Source organism: Marmota monax, unplaced genomic scaffold (genome assembly GCF_021218885.2).
Source record: "Marmota monax isolate L192 unplaced genomic scaffold, Marmota_monax_Labrador192_F-V1.1 WCK01_AAM20220418_F8-fsc00003, whole genome shotgun sequence".
NCBI classification, from domain to species: Eukaryota; Metazoa; Chordata; class Mammalia; order Rodentia; family Sciuridae; genus Marmota; species Marmota monax.
In genome coordinates, this window is record NW_026694084.1 from 17,255,030 (window position 1) to 17,276,858 (window position 21,829).

The 21,829-nt window shown below is 32.3% G+C and overlaps 1 pseudogene; it reads right to left on the bottom strand.

The window, feature by feature from the left end:
• Positions 1–13,986: 13,986 nt before the first annotated feature.
• Positions 13,987–15,404, bottom strand: LOC124107039 (elongation factor 1-alpha 1-like; annotated as a pseudogene).
• Positions 15,405–21,829: the final 6,425 nt, after the last annotated feature.

The window sequence follows — 21,829 nt, forward strand, 5'->3', positions numbered from 1 at the left end:
CCATTTTCCATTATGACCTTTTTGGTAAAAATTTGCAAAAGAGGTCTTTGTAGAAGAAGAATTAGTCATTCTTCCTTTTTTTGGTCATATTTACTTTGTCTCTCAGAATGTTAGTATTTTGACTTGACTTAGTTAATCTTTAGAGGGACTTACTTCTTCCTTTCTGAGTTATCTTGGGAGTGGTAGAGTGATATACAATAAAGTTGGAAAGACAGTAAAAATTGGGTGTAGAAAAGACTTTGGAAAATTTTGCCTACAGCAGTCTTAGACTCAGGAAAATCAAAGAAAATAATTTATTAACATTCCTTCTCTTTCAATCTGAAGTAAATTTAGACAGAATCAAAAGATGGTTACCAGAAGCTGGGCAGAAGAGGGGATGGGAAAGGAGAGATGTTGATCAAAGGGCACAAAATTTAATGAGAGTGGAGGAATAAGTTTTAGTGATCTGTTGATCTGCCTGGTGGCAATAAGAAAGAAGTGTATATTCAAAATTGCTAAAAGATTAGGTTTTTAACATTCTTACCACAACAAAAAAATTGATAAGGAGGTTGATATATTAATTAGTTTGAATTAGATAAATTATCTTGAATCCTACAATGTGCACATAGATCAAGGCATCACACTGTACCCTAAAAACATATGCAATTTTTGCAGACTAAAAATAAGCAAATAAATAAGTAAAGTATAATTTGTTCTCAATATTTTAAATCTCTTTCCATTCCCTCAAAAATCTATCCTCTGTTGAGAATATGTATAGTGACTCACAAAATTCTCCACAGTCTGTATAAATATCTTTCAATTCAATTTTATAGCAATTAATACCTCATGTAGACTATAGAATATGTAGTTAATAGGATGTGTGGGAGTTTAAATACTTGTCATCAATAATAATTTTCTTGCTATTAGAAATCTCTTCTGAGTTTAAAACAACCAGTTTTCAAATAACACTTTAGAAAATATGAGGTCTGCTGATAATAGTGTCTGAATTTATGGTATTTAATAAATAGAGCTATTTATATAGGCTTTGCTCACTTTTATGCAAAGAGAAGCAAAATGATTAGTCTACAGATTCCTTTTTCTCTGGAAGGGCTACCATGCAAACTCCTTCGCAGAAGACACAGCTGGTAGCATGGCTTAGTCTATACAGAAATGTGAACCAATTGTAATGATTCAACAGATCATAGAACAAACTTAGATTATTTGTTATTCACCAAATGATGATGAAGAATCATAATTTTTATAAATATTTTCAGCAACTATCTACATGCATAATATTCACAGTGTCTTTGCAGTAAGAAAGGTTTAGATAGTGATAGAAGATGGTGGAAAATCTTAGGGCCACCTCTGTTATCATTAGAAATAATTGCAAGGAGTTCTGAACAGCAATCTAATTGTCCTAGTTGCAGATATTAACATTTTTTCGTTTAGCAACCCTGCCCTAGTTTATTTTAATAAAGAATAGCAAATCCACGTTATTTAAGATGTCATGTATTAATTGGTTATGAAAAATGCTCAGCAACTTCTCTGAGACCCGAGGGTTGCCTAGCATGGCAAAACAGCTCTGTTTAACTGGCTGCTTCAGTTAAAATTTAGTTCTGTGGAGCAGTTTCCTGGTAGAGACTCAATCGGATAGCTCATCATTAGTTCACATCCTAATGACGTGAAAACATTCCTGGAGACATTTAATTTTCAATGCCAAAGGCTTTCTTGATAACTTTTAAAAAGTAGCTAGAAAGTCTTATTTTAAAATCAGAAATGGCATTACTGACTGGTAAAATAAAGGAACAATCACTGAAAGGAAAAGGAAAATAATGGTTGTTGTCACTGACAATACATTTTAAGTGTTGCTTGGTATAATACAAATTGCTTACAAACTCAGAAGGCAAGTGATATGGTGGAACTAAGATTTTTAGGCAAATTGTGCTTAATTTGTGAGACTTTTCTAGAGGCATCTCTACAAGCTGATGACTGAAAGGGTAACATTTTTTCCACCAAGTCATACTCTCATAATGTTGAATTAAAAAGAGGAAATATTTTAATCGCTCTCTAAAGAGCACTTCAAATTTTTTTGTTGTAAGAGTGATGGCTCAAGGAAAAACAGCAGTCATCTTGCATTTAAAAAATGCTTTAAAAATATGTAGTCAATCTATCCACTGTATGTCTACCTCCATGAGCTTTCTAAAATGTGAATCTTCCCCTTTCATTGTGAGCCTCAGCTTAGGTGGGTAGTCTTTCACTCTCTCACTATTTTGCCTAGCTGGGAGGATCTTCCTCATTTCTATCCTCACACCTTCTTCTCCTCCTCCATGTTTTGTTGTTTTATCAAGTTTCTCATGGTCACGTGATTGCAATATTTCCTCACTGCTTTCTGTGATTCTATATAGTATCCTCTTTTATGAGAACACCTCCTCTCGTTTCTCTCCTCAAACTCTTCTGGCTTTTAGTCACTCCTCTTTTTGTAGCAATCCAAGCTGAGCATCCTTTACAGATCAAGCACTGTGTTAGCTGTGGAGAGCGAGCAGTGGGAAAAAAAAGCCAGGCATGGTTTCTCCCTATCAAAAATTACAGTGTGCTAGGGGGAGAGGCTACATGGAGAAACTAGGGTATGAGGAAGACAGAAGCTTGCACAGGGTTGTGTGTTTTTTTTTTTTAAGGTTGTCTTTCATAAGAAAATTTCAACTCAAGAACATTTCTTTGTTACACTACAACAACTCAGAAGCACAAAGGGAGGTGATTAATTTAAATCGCATATGTTATTTTGTATGAAGATAAAATTCACAAATATCCCTTTGTTTCTTTTAATTTCACTTCTGTTTGCAACTCTCAAAGGTCTGGTAGGATTCCACATTAAAGAATCAAGTTGCATCTGTCTTCCTTGACCCTTTGACTCTATTTATGGATATATTAAAAACACAAAACCCAGTGAGACATTTTCTATCTAAATTCTATTTAAAACCCATCCAGGATATTTCACTGGAGAACTATTATTCATACAATGATAGTCTCGTAGATAAGTCCAGAGACTGCACCAACATTGTTGTTACCACATAATTTATACATCTGTTTTTTTTAAAACAAACAAAATTTCAAAATGTGTGGTTTAGCTGGTGAAGTATATATTCCTGTTTTCAGATCTCTCATGGTAATACATTTGTATTCTTCTCAGTATTAACCTCTTTCAAAATATTGCTTAAATCACCCATATTTCAGAAAAGTATTATTGTAAGTAAATAAAATATGCATTTGTTGGAATGGAATGGATTTGGTTTTGTTTCTGTGCATGGAACAGTCTATTCACTTCCTCTGTGAGTGCCACTGTCCTCTCAGCTTAGTCTTACTGATTGTTAAGCCTGTTTCTTGGCTTTTTGTAAGTCCCAAAATTGTTCTGTTTGCTTATTAATTGTAGCATACATCAGCTATGCTTTATTATTTTAACTTTATAATAGCTACTATTTCATTAGAATAGCTTTAGAACATTGGTGTTCAGATGAAAGAAAAGCCATCAAAAATTTAATTGTGTCAAAGTTGAGTCTAGTTTATTTTGGTGAAAACAGATTCATAATATCATATTGGATCTTTCCTAACAGACGCTTTGAGTGGAGCATTTATTGAAAGTACTTTTCTCTATGCATGTGGGGTAAGTTTTGAAATTTTCTTCGTATGAGAACTATGATTCTTATCAAGGTATAAATATTTTATTTACCTTATTATGTGAATGTTTTCTCTTTTGTCATTATAGTTTTGTTATAATAGTGTTTCAGTTGATATTTTTTTCCTGAAATGTGGTCTAGATAGAATGAGTTATATTTTATCTGATTTTGTACTAGAAAAATAGACTTCTGTGGGAAGGTTCAGTGTAATTTTTCTATTGATATTTTATATAATCTCCTGTATACTGGTATCATGCTGATGTTATTTTAATAAATGTGAAGCAGGATAAATAAGGAAATATCAGAGTCATTTAAACACGTTATTTGCAAAGCCCTTTTTCTATTATTATAATTTGTGCCTAGACAGAAATTATCATTTTTAAAGCAACATTCTTTTAGTGGTGTCTTTCATTAGAGTATATAGCAACAAAATCTTGCTTGAGTTTATTCAACTCAATTATCTATATTGTTTAAATTAGGGTGCCATGAAGACAATGAAAGTTATAGTTGAATATGATTGAACAGTGCACATTGTGAGATGTATGCAATCAATAAAATATATTTGAATAATAAATTTATATGTACATCGAATTTAAACACAAATCTTCATAGTTGTATTCTGATATTCCCATTTTTTTATGGTGCTGTGATTGAACCCAGGGCCTTGTGCATGCAAGGCAAGCACCAAGCACTCTACCAACTGAGCCATGATATTCACTTTTAATTTTCTTCTTACTAGTAAATTAAGTAGCAGCATAATCTCTTCATTTTCAAGTTCAATTTTTTCTTACCTTAGTTCTGTTATATATACCCATGGAAGGCTATGCTAAAAATATGCTTTCTCCTTTACTTTTTTTACCTATGACCTTATGACCTTAATTTTAGAATATTATTATTTTTTTCTCAATTATAGTTTTTCAATGCTTTTGATAGTTAAGGATACTTTCATGAATGAGTTTTTATTAATTTTCATTTATTATGAACCAAGGATAGTATTTTTTACTAAAAACTGGCTTCCCAGTCCCTGCCTCTCTGGTCCTGAGTAAAACTTGCAGCTCTCTGCCATCTGAGTGATTTCTAGTCTTTCAAGAGCATCTTGATAGAGAGTTGGCAAGCAGAAGACAACATTGAGTGGCCAGATGCTCATGAAATGTAAGGTTTACAAGTGAGAGAAGGGAGAGAGGAGACCATAATACTTGAATAAATAATGGCGAAAAATTTCCTGATTTGAGGACTTCTCCACACCCACATAATTGAAAACTCCATAAACCTCAAATGTAGGAAAATGTCACCAACACTCATTATACTAAAATTGCTCAAAACTAGTGATAAAGATTAAAATAATTATAAGATTAGTCAGACAAGTTATGCCAAAAAGGAAGAAAGGTAAGAACAACAGCATATTTCTTGCCAATAACAAGGTAAGAAGACAGCTGAACATCTTTAAAGCACACACACACAAAATAAATAAATAAAAGGAAGAAATATCAACCCAGCTTTTAAAACTAAGACAAATACAGATTTTTTCAAATATGCCAGAGCTGAAACAATCATTAGTAAACTGACATTATAATTCCTTTTTGCTAAAGAAAAAAAGAAAAGAAATAAGTGATCTACACAAAAACAATATGTTGATCTTAATTTCTTTTTATATAATTCATCTTTTTACTAATTTACGAATTGATGATAAATTGTAAGCTGTTTATTATCAGTTTAATTTATTTTAAAGATAATTGCTTAAGCAAAATAATAATGTACACAAGGTTTACTACATATGTAAAAGTAAAATGCATGATAACAATATTGCAACAATTGAACTAGGAAAAATGGAAGGATACTATTATAAGATTTTTATATGTAGGCAGAATATCACTTCATATTTGACATTATACTTTATTGTGCTCTATTACATATTATAAAACAATCACTGAAATGTGAAAAAAAAGGCAGTTTGAAAACTCTTGACTAGAATGTGGATAAAATTGAGTCATAAAATAAATTCATTTCTTAGGAAGCAAAAGAGGAAAAGGAGAGAAAATGCAGGGTGATTAAAAATAGGAAGACATAGCATGTACAAATGTTTGTGAAACTAATTCAGAGATTTGAGAAGCAAAGAGAATACTGATAAGAAATAGAACAATCCACAATTGTAGTTCAAGATTTCAATTCCTCTCCCAAAGTCATAGAACGAGTAGACAGAAATCAGTTTGAATGTAGAGAATGTGAACAACACAATCAAACAAGTTGGACTGACACTTGAAGAACACTTCACCAAACAACAGCAGATTGCACATTCTTTTCAAGTGCACATAGATTCCCAGGATAGTTCATACCATGATCCATAAAAGTCTCAATAAATTGAAAAGTCTTCAAGTCAATGAAAGTAAGTTCTCTGTCAAGAATAAATAAATTACAAATTAATAGAGGAAATATTTTAGAAAACTCCTCCAATACTTGGGAAGCAAATATACCAGTTGAAATGAATCTTTGGTTCAAAGAAGAAGAAACCAAGACAAAATTACAAAGACTTGTGAACTGAATGCAAATGAAAATACAAGATGGCAAAATTTGTTGGGCACCTTTGTGGTCTTAGAAAATAAGGAAGTTCTTAAATCTATAACCTCAGTTTTCACTTTAAGAAACTAGAATAGAAGAGCAAATTAATTCTAAAATAAGTGCAAGAAAGGAAACATTAAAGGGCAAAGCACAACTTGAGAACACTGAAAATGAATAAACACAGGAAAGAAAACTAATGAGACCTAAACTTGTTACTTTCCAATCAATAAAATCATTAAACTTCTAGGCAAACAGATTAGGGATACACACAAAAGGCACTGCAATTCAGGTGACAAAACATCAGAGTTTGTTTATATTAAAAATGATAGTCAGAAAAAATTACAGTCTCCTTCAAAATTATAGCCAAGTGGAAATTTTATACCAAAGCTCAGTTTAAGATATGTAGATAACTTTCTTAGCACTATAGTTATCTAAAAAAGGAAGAGGATTTGCAGTTAACTCTCCCACCAAAACTACTCTGGGCCCAGGTGGCTTCAGAAATAAATTCATCCAAATCTTTAAGGGAGAGATAATACCAATTCAATGGAAGTACTTCCAAGAAATTGAAAGCCTTTGTATGAAGACAACTGGGCCAGTTTCAGACATTAAGATCAAATCCAGACAGTACATTAAAAGAAAAGAAAGTTAACACTCTTCAAGAATACACACACAACTTGCAAAATGTTTAGCAAGTTCAACCACATACATAAACAATTAGGAGAGTTATACATTCAACCGCAAATATGAACATGGAGAACAGTAGATGTTATTCATTACATTAATGATCTAAAAAAGTAAAAACAATGTGATTATTTAACATATGCATAAAGAGCCTATGAGAAAATAAAATATCCATTATTGTTTAAAACAATGTAACAAATTAGGAATAAATGTGAATTATTTTTCAATTTGGTGAAGATAATCTATGAAAATTCTTTAGCAAATATCAACCTTATTGGGAATTTTATATTGATTACTGATGAATTTATTGATGAATGATGAATATTATTAGGAAAGAATAAATGCTTTCCTCCAAAGAAAGGAAATAAGAAATGAATGTCCATTCATATTACTCCATTCAACTGAGAGTTCTGGACTATGCAATAAAGAAAAAAAAGAAAGAAATGACATTCCAATTGGAGATAAAAATGTAAAAATATGTTTATTTCTGACACATAATAATACATATGAAAAATTTAATGGAATCTACAAAAAGCTATTAGAAGTAATTTTAGCAGGATTTCAGAACACAAGATCACCAGACACAAGTGGATTACATTTCTATAAGTTAGCAAAAAACAAGCACAAAGTATGTAAATAATACCCTTTAAAATAGCATTGAAAATATAAAATATTTAGATGCAAATTTGACAAAACATCTAAAGAATTGAACACATATCTTCAAAACATTGTAAAGAAGAGCTCAATACATAGATGCTTGCACTCACGAGTTAAATTTTTCAAAAATTTAAGATATCAAATTTTCCAGAATTGATCTATAGATTCAACTCAATTGTAGTCAAAATCTTTTTTTTTTTTTTGGGGGGGGGTAGAAATTGAAAACCAGTTCTAGGTTTGTTTTAGAAATACAAAGGATGTAGAGAATTCAACAACTTTAAATTTGAACAAATTTAGAAGACTCCACCTCATTTTAATAGGTTTTTTTAATATTTATTTTTTAGTTTCAGGTGGACACGATATCTTTATTTTTTATTTTTATGTGGTGGTGAGGATCGAACCCGGTGCATGCCAGGCGAGTGCGCTACCGCTTGAGCCACATTCCCAGCCCTCCACGTCATTTTAAATACATGTGTAAACTTCCAAAGGCAAATCTAACATTGCCAAATCTTAAGAATAAAAATAAGGTAATAAAAATTTTATACCTTGGGGAGGAAAAAGACATGAAATCAGAGGCATGACTCATAATAGAACAAATTGACTAATTCTGACTCATAAAAATTAAAAACTAAGGCCCTTTCAAAGTTTTTGTTTAGAGAGTGAAAATAAAAGGCACAGACTGGGCAAAAACATCTGCAATAAATATGTATGATAAAGTACACTATATAATTGTTTTCAAATTAAATAGAAAAATGGATTGGTAATAAATGAATAAAATGTATAAGCAGGTCTTCACCAAAGAAGATATATATATAGGAAATAAGCTCAAGAAAAGATGTTGGTAAGTGATGTAGGGAATAGTGATCAAAACCACACGAGATAGCACTAAATACCTCGAAGAATGACTAAAATTGAATAGTCTGATCTCATCAAGTGTGTGGATGCTAGAATGGGAAGGAAGTGTGGAAATGGTTTGGAAGCTTTCTACGAGGTTAAGTATACACAACTCCTGTGATCCAGACATGTCACTCTTCACACAAGGAAAGCAAAAGCAAGTAGATGCAATGTAGACATGTTCAAAGACCACAACCCAAGTGTGTACCCACCAGTGAGTGAATAAACTACACATTGTCCATACAGTAGAACTCTACTGGGCAATGAAAGGAATCAAATATTGACACGTGTACAAAAAGAATGATTTACAAAACAATTTTATTGAATGAAAGAAGTCAGTCAAAAATGGTATCATTTCATTTATATAAAGTTGTAGGAAATGCAAATTAATCCATATTAACAGAAAGCTAATTGCTGTCTGTGCAGGGGTTGGCAAGGTGTCAAAGAACTAGAGGTAGATTACAAAAGGGTTAGAGGAAACATGGTGATTAGAGATGTGGTCATTATCTTGATCTGGGTCAGGATTACATGGATAAACATGCCTAAATTTATTACCTGTACTATTGAAATATATGCGGTTTACTGTATGTTAATTATGCCTCAAGTAAGCTGTTATGAGTATTCTGGACATCCAGAATAGTATTTGGTGGCTATGATCTATAAAGTCAAACCATATAATGAAAACAAAAATTAAGGACACATAACTAATAAGTAAAATTTTACTGCTTGTAGAGAGCAATTTGTGGAATCACAATTATAAAAAGTAAGATTTTTCTCTCCTAGGATATTCATAAATCTGGAGACTATGTGTATAATATATCACAAATCTAATCAATTTAATCACAGATTTAATGACTGATTACATACTTCCTAAATACAACCTTGTGTGTGAATGAATCATCATATCTAAAGTGATGTTCATTTTTAGAATGTAAAGAAATTGTGATGGGCATAGCATGAGGACAAAACCACCAGCATTACTGAAGCACTTCCCTTCGTCAGATCATGATACAATTTAAATATGGATTTGCATTTTAAAAAAATCACTCTGGATTGAGAATATGATTATTAGAATTCCAATATAGTAGAAGTAACATGGCCAATGAACAGCCCAATATTCCAGTGGAAAGATGGCAATATGATAAGAGTAGAGTGAGGTTTAAGTGAAAGTATAAACATAGGACATATTTTGGATGGAGAGTTAAAAAAAATATATTTTCCCAAGAATTGGATGAAAAGAGAAGGGAAAGCAGGAAATTAAGAATTCTTATTAAGTTTGGGGGTTGGGTGACTAGGTAGACTTTCTTCCTACATTTCAGTGTGTACAAACAGGTCTGGATAACAAAAACAAGAATCTTAAATATTATTGTCTGCTCCACATCTACTACGTAAATCATTGGTTCATATTTCTGACTGAATTTATCTACCGAGGCTGAGGCTGAGAAACATTGATAATGGAACCATCTTGTAAAATAATGTATTTCTAACTTCAAGTGTTTTTAAGCTATCCTGAGACATCTGTATCTGATCTAACTATAGTTATTAACTTAATCCTTTGGAGCATACTATTCATAGCAATGAATCCACACAGACTGGTTCCAATTTGTTTTGAGATCAAAATAGCAGTTTGTCAATTTACTAAATTTCCTTGAATTTGGTAGATATTAGCCAGCGTTTATCTTTTAAATATAACTTAGATAACATGAATATGGATAATGATATTTTAGAGTTTTTAATTTAATATAACTAATATAATTAATTTAATATAACTAATTAAAAGCAATATCTCTGTAACTCACAAAGCAAACCTAGATCTGAAAACTTTTATTCCAACTGTGAACTGAATTTATTTTACCAGTAGGTGGCAGTCTTGTCTCACAAAACTGAGAGTGGAGCAATTGCTTATTGGAAATTCCATTAGTGGGATTTCTATTAAAAAAAAAAAAAGGTAAAATAGCAGAGATTTATGTCAAGAAAAAAGGGCAATTAATGAAATTTGAAGGCAGAATACAATACCACCTTCTGAAAATGCATATAACAAAAACAACTGGAAATAAGATTAATCACTTCTTCCAGATATTTCATGTTGATATAATAGTGGCCCCATAAGAAATGAGCAAGGAATAAAAAAAAAAATAAAAGATATAGATAGTGTTTATGCCATGGATTTCTCTTCTTACCTTATTTTTTATGTTTTTTGATTGATGTGTAATAAAAATATATGGTACATTAAAACCAAGAGTAATGGATTTTTCTTCACTAAGTTGTAATAAGTGGGAGTTGATGAATTAGACAATGAGGGGTCCAAGTTGGACATTACCTGTGTGCCTTGGCTTTTGTCTCAATGAGGCATTATATGATTTAGAACTGTCCTGAGATCATCTCTGTTGAGTAGTTCAAATATGGCCATTTTAGCAGGGTCCAGGGTATTCACTTTTGACTGGGATAAAATTGTACTTATGATAAATTAATCATAAGGTGTCATTTAAAAATTTTTTCTTAAATTATTCTAAGAGATATTTATTGTATCTGGATTACTAATGCTTTGTGTGTATGCCACTGTCTGAAACTTTCCTCTGTTCTTTAGCCTTGTAAAATCATGTAGATAAAAACTCATGGGAGTGACACAAAATTCCAAGTCAAAAAGATGAAGAATAGGGGTTAATTTGCTTTAAGAAAAACAATTTTAGTTAGAATCTATACACAGGGAGAACATTGATACACATGGGTGTGCATTTCATGCACAGACCTATAACTGTTACACATGTACATTAAACATATATGCAAATTGTTAACCTGGGTTTTCTTTGTAAGAGAGAATTAGTAAGGAGGTGGATTGACAAACATGAGGCTGGCTCCCCATTGCCCAGAACATTTAAAGGTGTGTGTTAAATACATAACACATATGTATTTAACACACACCTCGTTATGCATATACATAACGAGGAAAAAACTCATTCCCATTAAATAAAATGCCCCCTCCATAAGCATCTTAATGTATTGCTCAAAGATGTGGTGGCTCAAGATGGAAAGAGAAAATGTGAAGTGATTTGTACATGTTAAAACCTCCTGAAAATTTTCTCTACTCTTATTTTTACATATAAGTTACAGTAAAATTAAAAGAAAAAAATTGCTGCTTATTCTGTAAAAGTCACTGAAAGTTAGATTGAAATAGAATTTCAATTTACTCAGAAATTCACCTCACCCCTTATTCCTTACATATGTGAAGTAGGCTAATTTCACTCTGCTTAGTGAAAATCAAAGATCATGTTCTAATGGAAAATAAAAACTAAACTATTGCCAGGTAGCCAGGCCAGTGACCTGAGCTGGGTTCACAATAGCTGGTTCTACCAATAACTTATGAAAATGGTGAAAGAAGCATGCAACACACAGAAATACCTTTTGCTTTCAGGAATCAGGGACGGCTCTCAACCTTAAGGATCCATTGGAAAGAGAGAGCAAGCCACCTGAAAATCCTCTATTTATTAGGGAGAAAGACATTTGAGAAAGTTCAACCTAAATGAGGCAAGAGATTGGGTTTCAGGTTTTTGTTTGAATTAAACAAGTCTCATTGTGTGATGCCCACTCCTAGAGCATCATTCCTCTGCCATGTACAGATGAGATCCACCTGTTTTGGCACGTCTCACACCTCAGTCAGTCAAGTCTAAGGGTCCGTGCTCACTTCTGTGTGGCAGCTTCTGACACTAAACAAAGTAAAGTAAAGCAAACTTTCAACAAATAATTTCAATCACTGACCTGTAGTGTCTCTTCAAATAGGGATGTACAATTTGAATGGTATAACTCATTAGTCTTGGATACAGCTAATTGACTGCAGCCTAATGTCAACAGCTAGAATTGGGTGAAATTATGAAACTAAATTATTATTATTATTATTATTATTATTATTATTATTTTAGTTATACATGGACACAATGTCTTTATTTTGTTTATTTGTTTTTATGTGGTGTTGAGGATCAAACCCAGTGCCTCACATGTATGAGGCAAACGCTCTGCCACTAAGCCACAACCCCAGACCCTGAAACTAAATCTTACATTGTATGGTGTTTCTGGGAGGGATGGTGACTTTATTTTCATCATTATTTCAATTTTAAACATAGTGTTTGTTTTTGTGAAAATTCAGAAAGAAAACTGAAGGAATAGGAGAAGGAAAATAAATGGAAAAAGTTAAGTCACATTGAGTCAAGGTAGCAGAATACAACAGTCACTAATATGGTATTATGTAAAAATGTGGATGTGTAACCGATGTGATTCTGCAACTTGTATTTGGGGTAAAAAATGGGAGTTCATAACCCACTTGAATCAAATGTATGGAAGATGATATGTCATGAGCTTTGTAATGTTTTGAACAACCAATTAAAAAAAAAAGATAAGAAAATATATTTAATAAAATTTTAATAGTACATATTTTACACAAATCACATGAATATGGTGATTGATAACTAGAGACGAAGTATGGGAAAAGGAAAAGAATTCCAAGTTAGTTAAGTATTACCTTATTGGCATTACTGTGGTGCACATTTTTCAATCTCTTCCCAATAGAACATTCCTCCAATCATGGTCACCACCTGTGAGGTCACTACTATCATCTCTTGCCTAGACCACCTCTGTAGTTTGTGTAGCGTCATCCCTGCTTCTGCTCTTGATTTTTCTCTAATATTCTGGTCACATATCTGAATCAACATTTGTAAGTGGGATGCAGAAAGGCCACTGGCTTCCCCATGTTCTAGAACAACATTTACACTCATGACCATGACCTATGCACCACGTATGAGCAATCCCTGCCAACCTCTCCATCCTGAAGTCCAACTACCTCCTTTACACACCTCTCCTTTCATTAGTGTCCTATCCAGTGCTCACTAAGGTGGGGATCAATGAGCTCCTTTAGTTCCTTGGATTCCAAACATTTTTTTTTCTTTATGACCTCTATATCTACTCTTTCCTCTATACAAAAACTCTTTTAAACCTTTGTGGCCATATCTCACAGTTAGAAATAGATTTTCTATTATGACCCACTGTGTGTATGTGTGTGTAAAATTGAAATGAGAATGAAAATTTTGCAAAACAATATGTATCCTTATTTTTGCCATATGTAACATCTCTGCTTTTATTTTTTATTTTTCTATTTTATTTCCTTAGTTTGCTGAAAAGAATACATACTCCGTTTTTAGTATAGGAAAATTTAGGGGAAAAAAAGATTTCATTTACCCATGAGCAAATCATACATACATATGCACTTAGATGCTTTATTTTATTATTATTATTATTATTTTCTTATTAAACTTTTATTTTGACTGGTCTCAAAATTATGTGACAGATTTTTGGTCAAGTTGTTTCCATTAAGAAGTACTAATTTTAAAAACGAATAACTTAAACTCACACACACACACAAAAAAAAAATGGTCAGCAAAACATTCTCCCTTCCATCTGAAGGTTTTACGATGCATTGTTATCATTAACCAGTCTTTTACTATTAATCTTAAATGGCCAATTGAGAGAAACAGTTTTGAGATTGTTCTTCCACTACTAATTAAGACTGGGGTGGCAGGTGTGGGGTTAATGCTTGTTTAGCCTTCCACGCTTTCTGGGTACACTTGGTGATCTTGCCAGCTTCAACAACCTTCTTGTCCACTGCTTTGATGACACCCACAGCAATTGTCTGCCTCAGATCACAAATAGCAACACAACCCAGAGGAGGAGTCAGAGAAGCTCTCAACACACATGGGCTTTCCTGGAACCATATCAATATCAACAATGGCAGCATTACCAGATTTCAAGCATTTTTAGGACTGTCTTCCAGCTTCTTACCAGAACAACAATCCAACTCTTTTTTTTTTTTTCAGCTCAACAAATTTGCAAGCAAAGTGAGATGTGTGATAATCCAGTGCAGGGGCATACCCAGAACTTATTTGTTCTAGATGGTTCAGGATAATCACCTGAGCAATAAAACCACCTGCTTCCATTGGTGGATTATTTATTGCTGCCAGAAGCAACATTGCCAAAACAAACATCTGTGATGGACAGGTTTTCACATTGAAGCCCATATGGTCCCCAGGAAGAGCTTCACTCAAATCTTCATGGTGCATTTCAACTGACTTTACTTCAGTTGTGACATGGACTGAAGCAAAGGTGACCACCATGGCAGTCTTGAGAACGTAAGTCTCCATTTAACCCAGAGGCGTAGTACCAATATCACCAATTTTGTGGACATCCTGAAGAGGCAGATGCAAATGCTTTTTAGTTGGACAAGTTGGTGGCAGGATGCAGTTTCAAGCTTCAAGCAGTGTGGTTCCACTGGCACTGCCATCTTTATGGGTGACTTTCCATGCCTTGAAACAAGGCATTTTAACATTTGGCTTCTGCATGTTATCATCATTCTAACAAGAAATTGACACAAATGCTACTGTGTCAGGGTTTTAGCCAATTTTCTTAATGTATGTGCTGACTTAATGATTTCCTCATCTCTTCTGACTGTAGGGTGGCTCAGTGAAATCCATTTTGTTAACACCGATGAGTTGTTTCACAGCTAGTGTGTAAGCCAGAAGGGCATTCTTATGGATTTGCCTATTCTTGTAGATACCAACTTCAAATTCACCAGTACCATCAGTAACAATTTGGACAGCCAGTCAGCCTGAAATGAGTCTGTAATCATGTTTTTGAAAAAGTCTCTGTGTCCTGGGGCATCAATGATAGTCACATAATACTTTCTACAGGGAGATATCAGTGGTGATACCATGCTCACACTCAGCTTTCAATTTATCTGAGATTCAGGGATACTTGCCGAAGCTCTTTTCCATCTCAGCAGCCTCTTTTTCAAAAATTCCAGAGGATTTTTTTTTGTCAATCAAATTATATTTGTAAATCACAAGGCCAGTATTGGTGGACCTGCCCAAATATACCTATGTGTCCCATGATAATCAACTTTACATGAGTCTTTCCCTTCCCCATTTTGCCTTTGATTTAGTGATGGTTTTGGCAGCAAACCTATTGCAAAAAAAAAAAAAGTTTTTATCTTATTATTAATGACTGGTCATGACCCATTTAATTGAGTCTACAAGCCATTATTATTTTGAAACTCACAATTGAATTACACTTTTTAAAATTTTTACTCATAACCAGCTATTGCCATTCCTTAGGTCTAACATTAAATGTTGCTATCTTTTTGTGATGTTGCAACTGAAAATCAAAGAATGGATCCAAACAGTACTAATTCATGGAAACAGTAAATAAAAATTAAAAAGAGTTAATAAATGTAAGTAAGCTTCTACACAGCAAACTTGACATAGTATATGCTAACTATAAAGTAACATCATAATTTTGATATATTTAGAATGGGAAAAAACAATGTAACAGTTCCTGCCATTCTTGTAGAACTTTCTCTAGGCTCCTTAAGTAGTACATGAGCAGCTATATCACTGACCTAAGTGATTAACAATTTATTTTTAAAATGCTAGCATGCAGTAACATAAAAAAAGAAAAAAAGAAAGAGAAACAGGGCCTTATATGACCTCAAAATATTATTAACAGCAGACTATAATTTTCAACTAATATCCATTTTCCATCTTTTTGAGAATAGACCTTCCACTTCCTTTAAGATAACAAAGGAGCAGCTAAAAGATCACGTTTCCAAAACTCTCCATAACTAGGAATGACATGCAACCAAATTCTAGATGGTGAGCTGCAAGTGAAAGTGTTGTGCAGTATTTAGAGAAAGGCCTGGAAGTAAAATTTCAATGAAATGGGCAACTTTCTTCTATCTTCTCTTATTCTTGTTGACTATAATGCGCCTATGTAATATGCCTACTATGCAAACTACAAGGAGCCTCCTGATTCCTTTTGAAAAGGAACCCAAGAAATCATGGTGATAAAACAAAAATATTGAAGTTGTCTTTGTTTTATGTAAGGAAAAAAAGTATCTTCTTAATTTAAACCACTATTATTTTGACATTTTCATTACATGCAATTGAACCTAACACTTTCCTAAATTGACAAATTATATGTCATTAGCTGAGTCACTTTTTCATTGATAAAACTCAGTCAAAAATTTATTCTGTAGCAAAATGTCAGCATGAATAAAAATGGTAAGATAAAAGCTGATACGTTGAAAAGTATTGTTGGAATGAATATATATATATATATATATATATATATATATATATATATATATATAATAAGCATATATATAAAATATATATTTATATATCTTTTGGGAAATATTTGCTTCAAAGTTAAGTTACTTTATTTCTTGAGCATAACAATTCATAATTCAAAATCATTACCTTGTCTTCTGAAGATGTTACATAGATTTGGTTTCACTACATTTGCAATTCACAATTTTCATTGGTCATTTTATTTTTCCTACTTCAAATGTGACTTTTATCATCAAAATTGTCAGTCAGCAGTTAATCTTATGTTTTGATGTCATGTTTACTGGCTAAATTATTGTAAAGTGGGACACATTCTAATTAATATGGCAAGATATTGGAGGGGCTGGTGAAGAATTTTTTTTTTCACAGATCAGCTGCTAGTTATAGCTGTGTTGGTTAAAAGATATTTTGTCCACAGGAATGTAAAAATAACATATCTGTCATGCAACTTTATTTTTATGATGATTCTTTGATTCTTCAATCAACTATCTGTCAATCTAATTTAGCCTTTTAAGTTCATAAATATCCTACTCAATATAATTAATATGCTTTTATGTTCTGAATATAGACACATCACCTATATCAGATAAACATTTAAACATTGCTTTTTCCTGTACCTCCAGGAACCAATCATTTGGGGCAAAGGTGAACTCTGGGTCATAGTTTTCAGCTAATGGTAAAGTTGAATCAAGATAAAGTTCAAGTTCAGTTTTGCAAATCTCCTTATCCTTATCAAATTCCAGAATTGTCAGATTTCTATTAAATCCAGACTGACTGCAGTGAGGAGTTGGGTGAGGGACAGGAAGTTTTATTTGAACTTGTTTATGTAGGCTGGGTTATTCCTGACTGTTGGTTTAATGAATAATCTTGGTTCATTTCTATAGTAACACTAAGGAGAACTTAAAAACTGATGTTAAGCTGGCCTACAGGGCCATACTAAAAATGTTTCATTTTTGTATTCTAAGTGAAGAAGACATTACATAGATTTTTAAAAGTCATGAATTTGGTATGTAGTAGTAAGTATTAATAATCAAGGTAACTTAGGTTTGCAATGCAGATGAACTAAATAGTCAACATATTTAGGCTGAATTATATATTGTATTTTGTATCTATATTTTATTTGCATTTTGATTTTGTCATCAATGCTCATCTATTCAGTGTCTGAGTGTCATTTAAAATCTCTTTTCAGAATATCAGCTATTTGCTTTTGATATAGGCAGAAGCCATCTTTAAATAGCATATATGTTATAAATTTACTTGGGACAGTTATTAGTAATTTCAAAAACACTTTCTCATAGACTTAGTATCTTAAAAATATGTCTTAAGTTATTCTACAACAGAATATTTGATGGTGAAGTAGCTGAAATCTAGTTTATTAAAAATTAAATCATAAAATGTAATTATATAAAAAATTGAATGATATTTTTAATGTGTTGCAAGCTAGTGTTTAAAAATGCACAGGTATTTTATATACTTAGATGATGTTAATATCTTTAACTATCCATCTAATATAAGCAACCAATTCCCTTCCAAAAAATGCATGGATTTCAGTGTAAAGCATAGATTTCATTTAATTAATTTGAAAAACTAGTATGATGATCACTAACAAGTTTATTATAGAATATTAAGTCAATATACAAAAACTTTGATGCAGACAATTTAGAATATGTATATGATATTTAACATTTTTCTCATGAAAGTAGTGTTTGGATTACATTTAAAGATCAAATAAGAAAATATGTTTAAAAATTTCCCATTTTGTTTATCAAATGCTCATTCCATCATATTTGTTTTTATTTCATAAAATTCATTTACATAAAATCTTCCAAATATCTCTTTTTAATGGATGATTTTTTTAGAAATCCTTATTATGTTAGTTACTTTAGCTATAAAAATGACAACCCCATCACCATATAAATCATTTTATATATTTAAAATAGTCCCTCTTTATTTGTGGTTTTCTTTCCTATAGTTTCAGATATCCATGGTCAACCACATTCTGGAAATATTAAACAGAAAGGTCCAGAAACAAGCAATTTACAATTTTAAATTATTTACCATTTCTATATTGTATAATAAAATCTCACACCATCCTGCTCTTTCTAGTCCAAGATGTGAATTATCCCTTTGTCCAGTGTATTCAAGCTGTGCACATTACCCACCCATTAGTCATTTAATAGCCTTCTTGGTTATCAGATCAACTATCATGGAATTGCAGCGCATATGTTCAAGTGACCCTTATATATGTGAAAATGCCTGTGTCAATCACCTGACTTCATGTCATACATAAGCTTTGTAGCATTATTTATAAGCTTTTATAAATAAGCTTATTATAAGCTTTGTAGCATCTTATACCATCAAAAGAAGAAAAAGAGTGAGTACTATAGAAGCAATCTACAGGGTGTTTTTGGAGACTGTAATTCACATGATTTACAATACATTGTATTGTTTTAATTGTTCAATTTTGTTCCTAATTACTGTTATTAATCTTTTGCTGTTTCATATTTATAAATTAAACCCTATCATCTGTATGTGTAGAAAAAATAGTGTGAATTGTGTTCAGCATCCTCCTTGGTTCAAAAGGTCCATCTGTGGATATTGGAATGTAAGGGGGGACTACTGTGTTTTCCATATTTTTGCAATAATCCAAACCCCACTGAAAGGAACTTGAATGTCCCTTTAGGATATTAATATGCTTCAGTTGCTTATTAAGCCAGGCTTTCTATAGGAAACCACTTACTGTAATGGGGAAGACAAGGGATTAAGTGGTATGACTTACCAACTTGCCCTTTCAGGATGTACGAGAAAGGTTTCATTAATATACTAAATTTGATCTTGAGTTAAGAAGTAGGTCTATTTTGTACTGGTCCTCTCTGAACACAAACTCCTGGAGAGAATGAGTATTGCCCTATTGACGAACACATAAGTCACTGTCACCTCATAGTAATTGCTCTGTAAACAACAAGATTTGTATTGCCCTCTTTTCGCAAAAATGAAAAATGTTCTATTTCTAGTATCCTGTTTATGATCTTCTTAATATGGTTCTAAGTAGAGAAGTTTGTGACATAGGTTCATTTTGACAGATTTACTGTAATACAATAAATATAATAGTCATTATTACACAAGTAATTTACAAAATGTGTGATTTTCTGTTAGTTTCCATTATTCTTCATGAAGGAGCTGCCTATTTATTTTATTTTACTTTTAGTCTTAGACAATGACCTAAAACAGTAATTTTAAGAAAAAATTCCAATTTTTCTTACCTGCCTGGGATTTTTCTAAATGTCGTAGATATTCTCATATATCTTTTCAACAGCATAGAGCTATTTACAAATTGTTGACAAATTGCAAGTGCTCTATGGATAATAATTTTTAACATAATATTGACTGGATAGCTGCCTTTTCACATATCATTTTTAGTTCCTAAAAAATTGTACTCCAACATATTAACTCAAGAAATGTCTCTGTTTGCTTTTGCTGCCTCATGTACATATCCCCACAAGGAAATGTGGATGTGGCAAAACTTACTCCTAAAAAAAGTATAAATGTTTCAACTCCTTTCCTCTGGAGAATAAAACATTGTTTTTTAAATAGATATAGAATTATCTTTTCATTTGTGTTGCTGTCTATTATCATATATTAATATGCATATCAGACAATATACATTTCTCTTTCTGCATCCTTATTTTTCCTAGAATATAAACACATTGATGCTTTTATTTTTGTGCGTCAGCTAGGAAAACAACTATAGAAGGTAGAAAGGTTCATTTATTTAGCATGTTTGGTTTCCCAGTTGCTTCTTATTCCTATTTCCCTGTATTACATATCTTCTCTTTTATGTCTCTTATGTTGTTTTATATTATGTGTTTCTTTAAAGAGCTTTTAAAATACATATGTGTGTGTGTGTGTGTGTGTGTGTGTGTGTATATATATATATATATATTTAGTATGATTTTTTGAGGAAACACTTTTTTGACGAAGGCACTGAATTTTATATTTTCTGTTTATTTGCCCTGATGTTCAGTTTAGAATACAAAATCACTTCTTGATAAACACTTAATGATTAATTGACTTTCTTTATTTTAGCCTTAAGAGTTTTGCATCTGTGATTGTTAATTTTATATGTCTTTTAACTGGATTAAAGCACTAATAGGTGGCTAATAAAGCTTTGTTTCTAGGGTTTTTTGTGAGGGTGTTTCTGAAAAAGAGGAGCATTAGAATCAATGGACTAAGTAAAAAAGATGTGCTCTTAACCAATGTTGGCAGACACCATAGAATTAGCTGAAGACTCAGATAAAACAGAAGAGGCAGAGTTAGAATGAATCCAAACTCTCTCTTCTGAAGATGGGACACTCTTCTTCTCTTGCCCTTGGACATCAGAACTTCAGATTATTTATCTTAGGACTCTGGGACTTATACCAGAGTCAGCAGATGCCTAGATCCTTGGGCCTTCTGCCTTGATTTAAAAAGTATACCATTATCTTCCTAGTTTTGAAGCCTTTAGACTAGGAATAAGGCATACTACTGACTCACATGGTTCTCCATTCTCTTACCTATTGTGGGACTTATCAGGCTTCTTAATTAGCCAGTTTGCCTAATACATCTAATAAGTCTCTCTCTCTGTATCTATCTATATCTATCTATATCTATCTATATATATATATATATATATATATATATATATGAGAGAGAGAGAGAGAGAGAGAGAGAGAGAGAGAGAGAGAGAGATGTGTGTGCATGTATTCTATTAGTTCTGTTCTGTTGTTCTGAAGAACCCTAATACAGGATCCCAACAGATGTCAAATTTGGCAGCAATAAGCAAATTAGCAATCTTAGTTTTGGGAAATGTTCTGGCAATCCATTTGTACTCTTCCATATTTAGTGATTTGATTACCACTTCACCAAAGAAACTGGGACACAGCAAAGATGAGTGACTTGGTATTTGAGAGAGTGGGACGATGTTGAACATTCACTTATGGACTTTGCTTTTTAAGATCTTTATATTGCTGTCTTTTAAGCTAGGAGTATTTAGCTAATAAAAATAATGCTCAAAATAGCATAGTTGAATTGGGTTAGTTCATATTACCAAAGAACGTAGTTCACTGGATTTGTGAAAAATAACAAATAGTAAAGGGCATTCAGCTACTCTAAATTAATGAAGAAGGAGTTTACTGAAGTCCTCATAAAATTACTACAATTTACATTGGGATTCTGTTTTATAACATT